Raw genomic sequence first — 14,008 nt, 5'->3', positions numbered from 1 at the left:
TGCCAACTTTTGACCTATGCTAGTTTCTTTTGGAAGGTGAAACCAGTCAGGATCAGGCATGGATAAGCAATTCTCCACTGAGAGCATGTCAAATAGACACACGGCCTTCCCCGAGCCAGAATGCAGCAAATGTGCATTTCTTGAGAATGGACACTTACTCAGAGCCGTTCATATGGAAGCAAATAACAAGAACCTATGTCGCTCTGCAGTTTCTCTTGTAGATGAGCGTGAGCATCACACGTGCTATTCATTTTCTGAAATAATATTGGAGAGCGCTGTTTATATGCTGCCTATAGACCATCTAATTTAAAGAATGTAGCATATTAAAGCAATTGAAAAAGGCATTTGTTTCTGCAGCGCAAAATGAAGAGTCTGATTACTAGACAAAATAATTGACATACTGCTACACTATACACATTTGCCTGAATACTACAGTATAATAAGCCATTATATGATAAGAGAAGCCTTTAGCTAATCTCAGCCCAGAAACATTCAGTCTTATTCCTTCACTGCTGTCAGTGATCCCCCTGAAGTGCCAGCCAGCTGCAAGCTGATTTTTGACTGAGCTCTCCCCTTTGTACGTGAAATGGAAGACAAAGCTCTGCTGCTACGGCTGGCTGGCAGCTCGTGGCACCTGATACCATAGCAGTATTATCTTTACAATACTGCAGATGGAAGTATACCTAAGTCCTTCCTCGCGTTCTTCCCATCATTCCCCTTCACCATCGGCCCACACTTTAATTTTTTTTTTCAAAACAGGTCATCACAAGTCCAGCTCTGATGTCTCTTTAATTTCCCAGATGATCTGCTGACTTCTGGTTTGCAGGAGTGAAAGCTGGTTGCACCCAGCAGAGAGTACAGATGCCTTGTTGCAGCAGGAAGAAGAAAATCAGAGCTGAAGTCGTTACCCCTTCACCACCACCACTCTGCATCCTCTGTGTAAACTCTATGACAGCATTCCCCCCCTTATCTTCTTCTAGAGCGTCAAGTGAAATGAAAAGGTTAAACCTGAAGGCTTGGACGTGGCCTTTGGGTTAGATATCCACTTTTTAAAAATAAAAGCCCTACATGCAGCAAAATATCTTTAAAATCACAGAAACATTAAGGTTCAAGGACTACATTTGCTACCTTAGCTGAATTACACGCGAAGTCTAATACTGGTCCACAGAGAAATACTTAATACATGCTTCCCAAACCGACTATTGGAAGCCAACTTCAGAACCAAAATCCTGCTCCAGTATCCAACAGCAAGTCACAGATGCAAATCCCCACGCTTTGAAACACCATTCTCCTTTGCGTTGCTCTCTGTACAAAAATATAGGGCTACTAAAACGGGAACGGGTAAGTATTCTTAACTTCAACCTGGTCAAGGTTTCCCTTTTTATTTTCTGTATTTAGGATCTCCCTGTTTGATCCTCTTTCCCTCTTTCACATACCCACATTTCCTTTTCTTGCTCTAATGGAGGATTATTTGGATAATCCAGCAGACAGTAGGCAGTGCAGACATAGTGCCGGGAAACCCTCTAACTAAAAAGCCTGCTGTGGATCAGGCTCACTTGCGCTCACCGCAAAAGCCACAGGTAAAGCTTCACATGAAAAAACCAAACCAAACCAAAAAACCTAAATATTCAGCTTCCAGTGGTACGTGCCAGCAAACGTCCACTGTGTGACGGACTGCCCTGCGGTCTCCCTCCGCACACAGTCACCCATGGCTCACCAGTGGTTTGTCACCCCAGGCTGAAGCCTACTGAATGGAGCAACTTTTAGAGTAGTTTATAAGTCTTTGCAAAACATCAGCTTTTAGGCTTTCAGACTTTTACAGTTAGTGCAGAGGTACAGGGTCACAACAGATGAGCCTTGGTTTTGCATTAACACCACAAATGATCAAAACAACTCCTTAGCTATGATTCATCTCTTTGTCTAGAAACAAGGAAACGTCTGTACCGTCAGGAAAGGGAAAAGTTTATGATTAAGCTCTGGCTATGTTCATTCCTCATAATATCTGCTTGAAGATAGCATTCAAAAGCATTTTTAAAAGATTCAGCAATTCAGCACTTGATTTCCCATCCACCTCATTGAGATAATACTGCATAGAATTCAAACAAAAGAACATTTATGTAGAAAAACATACCTTTACATTCAATACTGCTACATGAAACTGTTTTGCAATTAGCTTAGTTTTAGGGCAGAAAAATAATTCAACAGAAAATGACACAAGATGACTGGAATAAGCACAGAAAGCAATCGTGTTTAAATGCATTTAGACATCAAGTCAAGGATATCCTACAAGGCAAAGGGAAGTTCATGTGCAGTTCTTTGTTGTCTTAATGACTGTTTCAAACACTGGTAGTCTTAACATTTCTGCTGCATGAGTTTTTGATCTCTCCTCAAAAGAGAAACAAGGAAATCACCCAGTTTTCCAGCAGGTACAGTGCAACTAAGCAATTTGTATCATGGTCCCACTGATAAAACCTCCAAATATGTCCTGCCCATCAGTGAAGATCACTGAGGGAACCCCAAACTGAGAGTCATTTGATTTACATTATGTTCATCTTTATTTGTTCAAGTCATAGCGTGGATAAAGTAGTACGCCAGGTAGGGCATGGTGCACAGCAACCACGTTCCTGTCGCATGAGATAAGGCTCTCAAATGAGGAAAGAGCTGTTACACTAATGCAATCTAAGTTAACAATAACAATAATAAAAAACTATACCTTTGGGTATTTCGAACATAGAACTAAGTCATTTATTTAAAGTATCACATAGCAGGTCTATAATCAAGAGGCACAGGCACATCATTTATTTTTTTGACGTATATAAATGTTTTGCATGTAGATACCTAGTGTCTTGCCATGTCATGACTGACGAACAACAGCAAATAGTTATCAGCTTAGGCTTAATTAATTTATTCCCAAATGAGTACAGCATTTAGAAGGAAACAAACTGTAATTTTATCCTTGAAGACCACTTCACACAAATGGGACAAACAGTGACCTTATCTGATTTGTATCTATTCTCCAATCAGGCAGAGACTTACTATAAAGGAATTTAAAATAATTCTAAAAATACCCAGCTGCTGTTGCACATAAATATTGCATCTTCCTCTCTGGATAAAATCCTTCTGAGGGACACAGCTAAGTTGCTTAAGGCTTGTTTCTCTTACATCTCATGTGGACATGCCTCAAACACTCATATCACTGTTCCATCAAATTTTAAATCACCTGTGTGGAAATATCTACAAGTTCAACGACGTTCCACTGCTTGTGTTCTGCTATTTTGGTGTTTTAATTGTGTTACTCGATACAGCAGAACAAAGTTTTACATTAGTACTGAATCTCATAAATCGTCACTTTAACAAATGCATTCCTTTGAGGAAAGATAACATGGGCCATATGAAAGTCCCCAATTTAGCTTAAAACCTTCTCAAACAATACTAACTGCTTTCAAAGAGTCAATGGCAGGATTACGCTCTGCCTGAGGCACAGAAGAAGTGAGTGAGTTATAGTTATATGGTAGCTCATTTTTGGTGGTTTGGGTTTTTTCTATAGTGGTGGAGGTTTTCTTAAGGAAAAAAAAAGTTAAAAATAAAAAATGAAATTAAATGTGAATTGAACATTAACTCAATAGTACCGACTGGAACAAAAACATAACAACATCGTGCTGGAGATGTATAGTTAACATTGTGCTACAGATGTACAATCCTTATCATTTTTCTTCATCTCTTCAAAACATTTTACGAAGGAAATGGCCAATGCTATAATACAAGTACCAGTGTACAGCACATAAACATAAAAGTTTCACAATAATATTCAGTGATCCAGCATGTCAGAAGCTTACATAGACTTTACACAAAGCTTATTGTGTTGCAACAAATTCCACTAAACTATTTTCTTAGAATGCCAATTGTTGCTTTTATAATGGCAAAATCAAGACACCATAGGTATCACTCTCTAAAGGGAACCCAGCAATCTGGTCTAATTGTTAACTGACTAATGAAAGTTAATTTTTAAGTTGGGGCAGCGGAAATTTCATGCTTGCACAACGTAATTTTTATAGTAACACTGGCTTTGGCTCTGATAGGGGTGCACATGGACAGAGACTGCTATCAGGCACTAGGATAGCAACAGGCACACATTGTCATCTGCAAAGGCTCAGATGTTTCTCACAGCATCTTGTTAAGAGAGCTGCAAAGAGAAGGAACTGGAAGCGTGCAATTCTTTAAAGAAATCTCTCCAACTCTTCCCATTGCTGTTGCTTATTCTTTCAATTTGTGTATCAAGAATATGCCATTGAGTCCCTCTCCAAGGACGAGCATGTCCCCCGTCAGCTGAAGAGTAGTCATAGCAATAAATGCTCAGCTTCATAAACATATTCCCATGCATTATCTCAAAACCCTGCATTCTCTCTTCCATGTTTTCAGCCTATTTACAAAGACAAAACTTGACTATAGCCAACCTCTCTACTTCTCCCAATGCACAGTGGGAAGGATTTCTGAGTGCTAAAAATCAGCATAGCAACATGCAGATCTTTATGTTTCTCCAAGGGCTGCCTCTGGAAAGTACAATGCATGAGTGCCCTTGGTTTCACCTACACCACCTGGGTTTATGGTACAGAACCACTCAAAAATGGGGGAGGAGGACATGAACGAAGGCAGACAGATTCTACTACTTTTTGGCTAGAAAAAAGAAAGTCTGCAGTCCTATTGCTACAGACAAGTGGCCCACTAATCCTGCCTTGCTCTGCCCCAGGAGACGCTCTTCAAAAGAAGTAGCATGTACGTGCTGGTCCAGGGGTAATGAAGACACTGCTTGAATGCCAGCCCATGTCACAGGTTTAAGTAGCCTGTGGGGTCCTGAGCTGCCCTTACCTCACCTGGGTGAATATAACTCACACTAAATTAATTTTCTCAAAGAGAGAAAAGAGAGAATCAATATTTATTCCAGGATCAAAACGCTTTTCGCTTAAAGAACTCAGCAGTCAAGAAAAATGAGGAGCAATCATTTTGTTCCCATGACAAACAAAAGCTTCCTTGCCAGTAGACACTGTATATTGACAATAACCTGTAAGCATCGTAGTACGCATAGTAATAAGATGGTATTTTGCTGCAGTGGATTTCTATCTTGTAGTTTTTGGTTCTAAACAGAAATCTTAAAGAATCAAAATATTGTTTATTTTCCATTAAATAGCAACACTAAAACGGTTACAGTTCATAAGCATTTAATTCCCTCCCCCCAACATCAGCTTTACTTAACACGTCCTAATTTAAATACTGAGACCATAAATAACAACTAAAAAATCATCAACCAATTCAAAATGCAAGAAACAGGAAGTTTGGGGTTTTTTTGGGGAAACTACTATTTTATTTTATTGCAATTAATTTGGTAGTGCACCAAGCTACCACCAAAAATGTCACACCAGATTAACTTTCTTTTTATTAACCATGGCAGGTCAAATAATTAAAAAACTGAAGGTGTCTTGGTAATGAGGCTTAACTCAAGGACATTAATTTACAATGACACAGGTTCCTCCTTTCTGTGTTACCTCACATACTTAGTAAGAAATCCTTGAAGGGTCAAATCCTTATGTCATCTAGAAATTATTTTGATCACACTCTCTCTCTCAACTGTATTCATTTTGCTTCTAATACAACTTCCAGTTTTCACTCTGTCACATCAACTTGGCATTTAGGCGCTTGATTCTGTTTCAAAAGATGTCATAAACCACGCTTGTCATCACCTGCTGCCTTACATAGACCTCAGCGGTAACTATGTCACAGGCCAAGTAAAACCAGCTTTTGTTAGCCACCCACTGATCGTGACATGTATGAACAGTTCTGGGCCTCCACTTTATAAAATGGCATGAGCTGGTATTTAATCAATCAAAAACGTTCGAGCGAACACCAACTCTCCATAGTTTTTGGCATATTTCTGAATGTATTTTAAACACTTGTGACAGCAGTGTTTCCTCAAATATTTTGATCGCACCTATTTCTTTCCAGTGCTCCCTAATCAAACCAAATCAAATCCTGTATGTACCATTACCACGATGCAGTATATTTCTTCTCTTTTGGATTTTGCGGTTATTTCTGATTGCTATTTTATCTCATTTTTCAGAAAAAACGGCACCTGTAAGAGTGGGCAGTGAAAATAAACAGCAACAGTGATGCAATAACATGTTCTTCAACAAGGATGAGACTGAGTGTAGGCTCACTGTATCGGGTAAGTACAAAGTAATGCCCAGTCCTGAAGGTGATAATCTGATGTTATAATACTGGACATAACAAAACATACATTAATATGGATTGAGAAGACAGTGAAAACAAGATTAAAATGCAATCAGAAGTTCTATTTCATTTTACTTTTACAGGGGTTGTATTGAGGCTCAGGAAAACCGCTGAGCTGAAAATGGGTGGAGATTCAGAGAATGCTTTAAAGAAGCACAATCTATGCTCGCTCTGTTCCCGCTCTTCCCTTCGCACTCATTTATGGTCATTAGGGGACTTGTTACTCTTTTTTTTTTTTTTTTTTTCTTTTCCCACCATTCTAGAAACACAGCAATAGCCGGCTTCACGCATGGAGAGGATGGCATAAGTTCCTAGTACATTTCCCAGTCCCTAAACTCATTTAATATAAAATCCTCAAGTTGAGGACATAACAGATATTAAACTGATAAAAACATATGCTACACCTGATCTTTGCCAAAAGGTCAAGAAGCGAACGCGGGTCAGCATTTGATGGTTTCTTGGTCTGGCTCAGGGAGCACACTGAGACTGAATCATCCTAAGATTTTAACACCACAGTAGGAACAATTATGTAGCTTTGTCACTCAGATTTATTTCAAGAAGCTGCAGACAGACTACAGACCTCAAAGAACTGACGCCAGGATTTCAATGAGCTCATGATTTTGCACACACAGTAACTGTTCCAGGACAGGAACTTGGGGAAGATAACAATGCCATGTCCAGCCTCCCAAAATATTCCAGTCTTGGCCTGATTATTTCCTCTATGATCAACTGAAAAAAACCAAAACAAAACAAAACGAAACAAAAAAACCCAACAACCTTCCCTCTAACCTCGTGCTGCCCCCTTACCCCCTGCCCCAAACACTTTAGCAATCTTCTGGTTTCCGAATCATTACGGGCTTATTTTAGAACCTTCTCCCCATGGATTCGATTTCTTCTACAGAAAATATTTCACAAAATTCTAAAAAGTTGAGGGACTTTTTAATAAACAACATACTAAGGACACAACTGCACACTGCAGTGCATTTTCCTAATGCTTGCTGGACTCATTAGAGCATCTTACACGCTAATTCAAAGACTACATCTCAGTCTTGACAAAGCATGATTTTTAATTACGCTGTATCAAACTCCACAATAAATTAACACAGAAAATGTCCACACACAAAGAACACTAAGACAATACTGCTAAAGCTTCAAAAAAATCATCCCTGCGCGTGGAAAGTAAAAATGTCTTTTGAAGTTAATGACTAATAACACGAGACATTTGAGTATCTTGGAACAAGACAACAATTTCTTAAAAATTATTTTCATTTTCAAGAACGCTTTGTAAACAAGCTTGGAAAGCTTTTTATTTCCCATTATATTTTCAATCACTCATTATAATCACTAATTATTTATAAGAATAGAACAGCAGGTCAAAAGTAAAAGGAAATGTATTGTCACAGCAGAAATACCCAGCTAATATACTGACACTGGTGTTCCAAGCTGTGCAAGAGAGCCAGCCAACTAGAAGGTAATTGGTTTACTTTCAACACAGAGTATTCAGTGAATCAGTATCTGCAAATCTACTGGATTTTAATGAGTTAAAATATTTTAATAGGATAGCTTTGTTCTTTAATCACCTTTCCCTAAGGCTCTGAACAACATTTAAGCGTGTGCTTAATTTGCTATTGAAGTCAACAGAACTTTCAGTGAATACTGGAAGTTAAACATGTGCTTAATGAGATTTACTGAATCAGAATGCGTAAAACCCGATGTGAACAGAATCAAAGCCCAGAGGCATTAGTCAAGTCCACCCTGAGTTTCCCTAAAGATACAGGGCCTCCAAAATGAGATTGAAAATTTTATAATTATTATGACACATATACTGTATGTCTGCATTTCTAAAATACTTCTATAGCAAAACACGTACCAGACTCCATAGGTCTTTAAAGTAGGAAGAGTAAAAAACCTTTGAGTTTACCCAAAAATACTAGCTTTCGTGGAATTTTGCTTGGTATCAGTAGGTAAGCAATGCCCTTTGACAGGAGACAACCGTTGATTTGTCTCATGTTTCCTCCAAAAAGAAAATGTAGTACAACTAAAATGTTTTGACTGGGGGCAGGAGGGAATGGAGGGATGGAGTTAACATACATATTTCAGCTATCGGCTCCTCTGCGAAAAAGAAGGAATGTAATCCAATATTAGTATCCCACTTCCTCAATCATTCAGGGAAACTGCATAATCCTCTCAAACCTGCATATGAACATCTGCATTATACCAGATGATACTCATTCTCAGATTAAATTAAATTAAATTACCTGCATGCCTTTAAGCCCCCTTTTTTATTTTTATTACCAAAGACTACCATTTCTTCCTAGCGTGGAGGAGTTTAGTTTAACAAATAACAACTCAGTGATCTTTGAATGCAGCATATAAAATATAAAACTGTTCTTTACTATTTTGTGTGACATTTCAATGGCTTACGTGAACATTTAATTGAATTGCAACTAATAAATATTTTCCTTGACGGTAAATATTAAAAAGAGTTCGACTCCAAGAGAAATAGTCATCAGATTCCACAAAGAGAAATATTCTTCAGATTCCACACTTGCTATAAATGTTCCAATCTGACTTAGCAATATTTTAATTCTTTCCCTTCTAGCTTACACTGAGGATCTGTTTCTGACATCAAATATCAGAGATTTTTTTTTTGTTTCTGCCCAGAAAAACTACCAGTGTATTGGAAAAATGTTTAGCAATTTCTCTTAACAATATTCTGTCACCAATCCTTTCTCTAATATACTGTCAAAATCAGCAAATCTGCTGAAGACAAATATTTGCAAATTTAAATTTTGAACACTGCAGTTGTTACTCCAATATGGCAGTCATTAGCATGGAAGGAGTTAATCTTCCCCGCTCTTTTTAAGAGTAAAAAAGGCTAGGAACAGCTGTCACTCAGGTGATGAATACAAGCTGCCAGCCTTTTAAACAGCAGGTACAGCATTTGAGCTCTGAATTAATTAGCATTCAGAAAGCCTAAACACCGCTTGATAACTCTGCAAGATAATTTTTGTCCCTTCCTGCAAATTAATACTGCTATTAAGATGAGCAAGGACACAATGCAGATCGTAATTGTACCCATTAAACAAAGTTTCACAAATAACAAATTAGAGGGTCTAGCCAAGAATGCATCGAGTCAAATAAAGCATTCCTGCAAATAACACACAGGAATCCATCTTCGCGTTTCCACGGCATTCACAAAACACATACAATATGAATTCCTGTGTAAATGCATGAAATGTTTGCTGCGTATGAGCACAGGCTTCTCAAAAGTTCAAGTTTCTAAATGTTTAAATAGTGGCTTTGTCTCAAAAGCACTCGGGCTACTTCCATACAAGAGCCCCTTTTAACGTATGCACGTACACTGAAATGACAAGTTCGCAAGGCCTCGGAGATTATACTTCGAACGTCTTAAAAAACAAGGCCTCCACCAAATGCTGTTTCAGCACTGCACCAAAGTCTAAACACCCCGGTGTGAAAAACCTGCCTCCTTTATATATCATTTCATTTAAATGACAAACATATTTTAAAAAGCACAAAAATGATTGATGTCGGAATTTAATGGTGTTTAATAAGCGGCCATCTGTCAGCAGTCAAGGAGTAAAAAAGCAGCACATTACTATTTCCCAAAAGATTAGAAATATTGATGCTAATTAAAAGGCACATTATCATTATCTGAAAGAAATGTCTAAACACTAATCAGGCTTCAAGTCCAGTGAAGGGGAAGGGGGAGACCCATGGATACCAGCGTTCCCCAAGTGGGTCGTTTGAGCTGGTAATCTCTGAACTGGTGTTGTAATGATAGTGGACAGATCGGAACTCGGCAAGTAGCAGATAACTCCTGACTGGGTGGGCAAGCAATTAAAACCTGACCTGACTTATGAAAAGACTATTTATTTTTAACTCAAGTCTTTAGAATAAATCTTTGGCACGTTTTTACAAAGAAGAGAACTACGCTAAACATGGCATTTGACTATTTATTTTTTCCACTTTTCCACACACGGTATTTCAAAACAAAATAAAACTTGGCATCACGGTGCTCAAACATATGATTAATTGCACTAAACTGCAGCGTACTCGGCGTTTTTAGCCGCAAAATGGATTGACGTCACATGCGCATAAGGGACTTGTGTGGTTAAGTATGACTGAAACCCCCACATATAGGAACAAAACCCATGAACATGGTGTCTGGGGAACACTTTTGACTATTTGGGCCTTTAAGAACTCCCTTCTGGGGTCCAGGGCTGGAGAGTGCTATGGAGGAAGAAGGTACATAAAGATAGGTGGTTCAGGCTGCTGCTAATGTTTGCCTGGAGCTCTGCCTTCAACATTAATAGTCAGTTTATTGCCTTTTAAAATGTGGTATTTATTGACATTTTCATAATTCATCTCCATCAGAACCTCTTTTAAGCAAACAGACCTCTACTAACCTCAAAATCCATGCTTCATGTTTGAACAGAAGCAGCCAGCAGCCCGTAACATGCTTTTTGTCTTAGGATGTAAAAACCTGACAAGACTTTTGGCGTTTATTGCTTGCAGAGAGGCAAAGTTATAGGCCATGAGCAAACGTTTTCCTGCCCTTGGGATACAAGAGATATGTAAGCAAGATATGACTGATCCCACCTCCCACGTGGTGGACACTATACATATAGGTACAGCAATATGATTCTACGGGCCTTGCTCATCAGTCTGCCAACTTAACGAGGCCATTTGAACAGTTTTGTGGTGCCAAAGGAAAGAGGCAGGTGAGTGGTGCAGAACACTCCAGCGTTGAAGATAAGTGAAGCATAGACAAGCACCAAGTAAAAAGTGTACTGGGAACAGAGGGAGAAAACAGGGATGGGAGAATCACACTGAAAGGATGGAAAAATGGCAAACTGAAAGTGCCACAGCCATGGCTGCAGAAAAGCACAGCTACCCTGGCAACTGAGGCCCAGGGGCACAAGGATCCATACATAATTAAGACCAGTCATTTTTTCCACTGCATTTTTAACAGCAAACTTTTTCACCTGTAACTGCCACTATCAAATTACCACCTCCACAGTGCAAAGCCACCTCTAGTCTTCCTCCTCAGGTCAAGGAACCCATTCATCACCGTCAAGTGGAGCATATTTCTATTTTTACTTGTCATTTTCAAACCACCGCTTCACACAGGTGTGACCTCTGATCCTGCTTTTCCTTCCAACACTCCCTTGCCATACTCTCACAGTCCTCCATTATCTCCTCCCTGAGAAATATTAAAAAACTTAAGAAAGATGTCCCTGGTTTTGATTACCCTATTTCAATCTAACTCCTTGATCTTCAGCATAAACACTTCAATCATTCTGGCATTTTCATTGACTCAAATTAAACGCAGAGCCAGTAATTATTTCACAATCCCCTTGCCCTTTCATACACAGGTCTTCTGCCTTACATGATGACAAAGTATTACCTCCCAGATCCTTAAACGCTTCAGATACTTCAGATACGCTTTGGATATGAATCTGACACGAGAGGACTCTTAAGTAAACCTTGTGAGGCTTACCCAGTACTAATTATTAGCTATTACAGGGCTTTTCTAATGTTGTGCTCCAATGCTCAAACATGACGCAAGCCATAGAACCACACAATTGTTCCACTGATTAACAGGTTCCTCAGGGTGATTGTGAGCACTAAGTACAAGATCCCCTGTATTTCTGCAGCCTGCTAAATGTAAATTCAGTGGAGTTGACACCAAAAGGGAAATTCCCAGTACTGTGTAGGCACATTCCAGACAGGAGGTTTAGGCAGACATACAGAAATGAAAAAATACCATCAGTATCCTGTTTTGCTCATGTTATTTACTTCGATATTCACTACATTTGTTTTAAACTGTCACCAAATTCTTTATTCTTTGTGCTTCACAGATCTGCTTTCTGACTGTGCAACTGTTGTACATTGTATGGATGTCAGAGCAGAAGTGGAATGTATTAAAAGCTGGATAATTGTAAGTTGGGGCATGTGGCGCTAAGGAGAATGTAGGAGTTAGTGGGAAGAAGGGGGTTTTGTTTTGATTTTTTCAAGAGTCCGGATATGACTAAAGCTTTTTCCGGTGGGCAAAGAAAATATCCCTTGTTTCTCTGTTTCTCCACATTTTGAAAAGTTGCTTGCTTTTTTTTTCCTCCTTATTTTTACTTTTATTTTTTTAACATTAATTCTAAGTTACATGAAAAATAATAAACCTTCCTTCTGGTTCTCTTCTTCTGTCCCAAGAAAATCCGTTCTCAAACAGCATGCATTACATTGAGGATTTTGAAAAAAAAAAAAAAAAAAAAAAGCACAGAAATGAGCTAGCTGCTGTGTAAACATGTCAGACTTCATAGCTCACATGCATTGAAATGACCAGCGTAGTTTGCTCTTCTCAAAGGTATTGCTTCAAGCTGATTGCTGACTCAAGACAAGAACACAACTCTGGTCACAGTGAGTTTCTGAGTATTTTCTCTGCAGCTGCAGGGTATAGAGGGTTTTCTGTTTGTTTTGCTTTTTTCCCCCCTTTTTCATATGAAACCTCGGATTCTGAAGTACAGTTTGGCAGCACCAGGCTGAATCCGCTGCCAGTTTCCTAGGGTACAGAATCTCTAAAAACACAAAGCCCTGACTATCTTCTTGCCCAATAAATAATCAAAATTTTGCACCACGATCTCCCTTAAAAAATATGACTTCTTGTTTTTCCCTCTCGGTTGCAGCTAATCCTTTCTGCCAACAGGGTTTCATCTGTAACAAGTCTGCCTGTGACACGTTAGGTCCCCACGCATCTCCTAACAAATCCCCCATGCACGGCGCGGTTTGCAGAGTGCACAGGTTGCAAAAAGGACCGCAGAGACAGAGCCTCTCTCGTCTAATGGGATCAGAAAGGCTGCGCTTTCACATGGAAGATGCTCATCAAACGAGAGGAGGGGAAGAGACAGCGCTCTGACAGGGAAGTCCAGGCTTACGGATTGCATTTCGAGTGCATAAGCAGAACAGAGCATTCATGATATTTGTATTCTTGAACGCCTCTTCTGTCGGGTTGAATTATTGGTCACGTGTTCGTAGCTGTCAAGCTGGAAAGCTGACCCAGGCGATGTTTGCTTCGTACTCAGCAATTTTAAACAGCTTTTTTCTAGGCTTTAAGGGCTAGCATTGTATAACTTGCTGTCTAGGACTGGTCCTTCCTTTTCTCATCCCCTCTTCTGGCCCGGCTTCAATTTTATGCTTGTTCACTTTGCCCAACATATCAAAAGAAAACACACGAGGCAGTAAGAAGTGGACAAACATTTTTGCCAGGAGTAAAGTATCAGAAGCTTCTCCTGGTTTCGCAGAAGGAATAAAGGGAATGAACTCAGTGAGAGCTATTTGCTCTCCCCACTTATTTGGTTCTTTTTAAAACCTGCCTGCCCCTCTATCAATGGCTGCCTACATTTAATGCGCGGTTGTGGAGGGGAGGAAGGTGACAGACACCAGCATCCTCACCAACCTCTCTCGCAAAAATGCTATTGCACTGTGTGGCTGCTTTCTCCCACTTTCTCAGGGAAACACCTCTACTTTCATCTCATTGACAAGGAAACGAAAAGCGTGCTTAAATTTGCTATAGGGACCCTTGACACCTCGGGGGGTGTCATTTCTTCCAGTTATCTGGGATTTGAAACCAGTTCCCACACGGCTCTCTGGGCTTCTCCAAAATCTTCTGTCTAGCCAAGAGTTTCAGTTCAATCAGTGGGCTGCAAAA

General features: G+C 39.5%; 1 protein-coding gene and 1 non-coding gene across 5 annotated transcripts in view; both read right to left on the bottom strand.

Moving 5' to 3' along the window:
* MACROD2 (mono-ADP ribosylhydrolase 2) overlaps positions 1-14,008 on the bottom strand; it is an 893,215-nt gene that overhangs the window by 482,431 nt on the left and 396,776 nt on the right. The window lies entirely within an intron of this gene.
* On the bottom strand, positions 6,527-6,716 carry LOC134514017 (U2 spliceosomal RNA). The gene has a single exon (XR_010070604.1). It is a non-coding gene; the product is annotated as a U2 spliceosomal RNA (small nuclear RNA).

Source organism: Chroicocephalus ridibundus, chromosome 3 (genome assembly GCF_963924245.1).
Source record: "Chroicocephalus ridibundus chromosome 3, bChrRid1.1, whole genome shotgun sequence".
Taxonomy (NCBI): Eukaryota; Metazoa; Chordata; class Aves; order Charadriiformes; family Laridae; genus Chroicocephalus; species Chroicocephalus ridibundus.
Note: the sequence above shows the minus strand (reverse complement) of the source record. Positions and strands in the feature narration are given on the sequence as shown.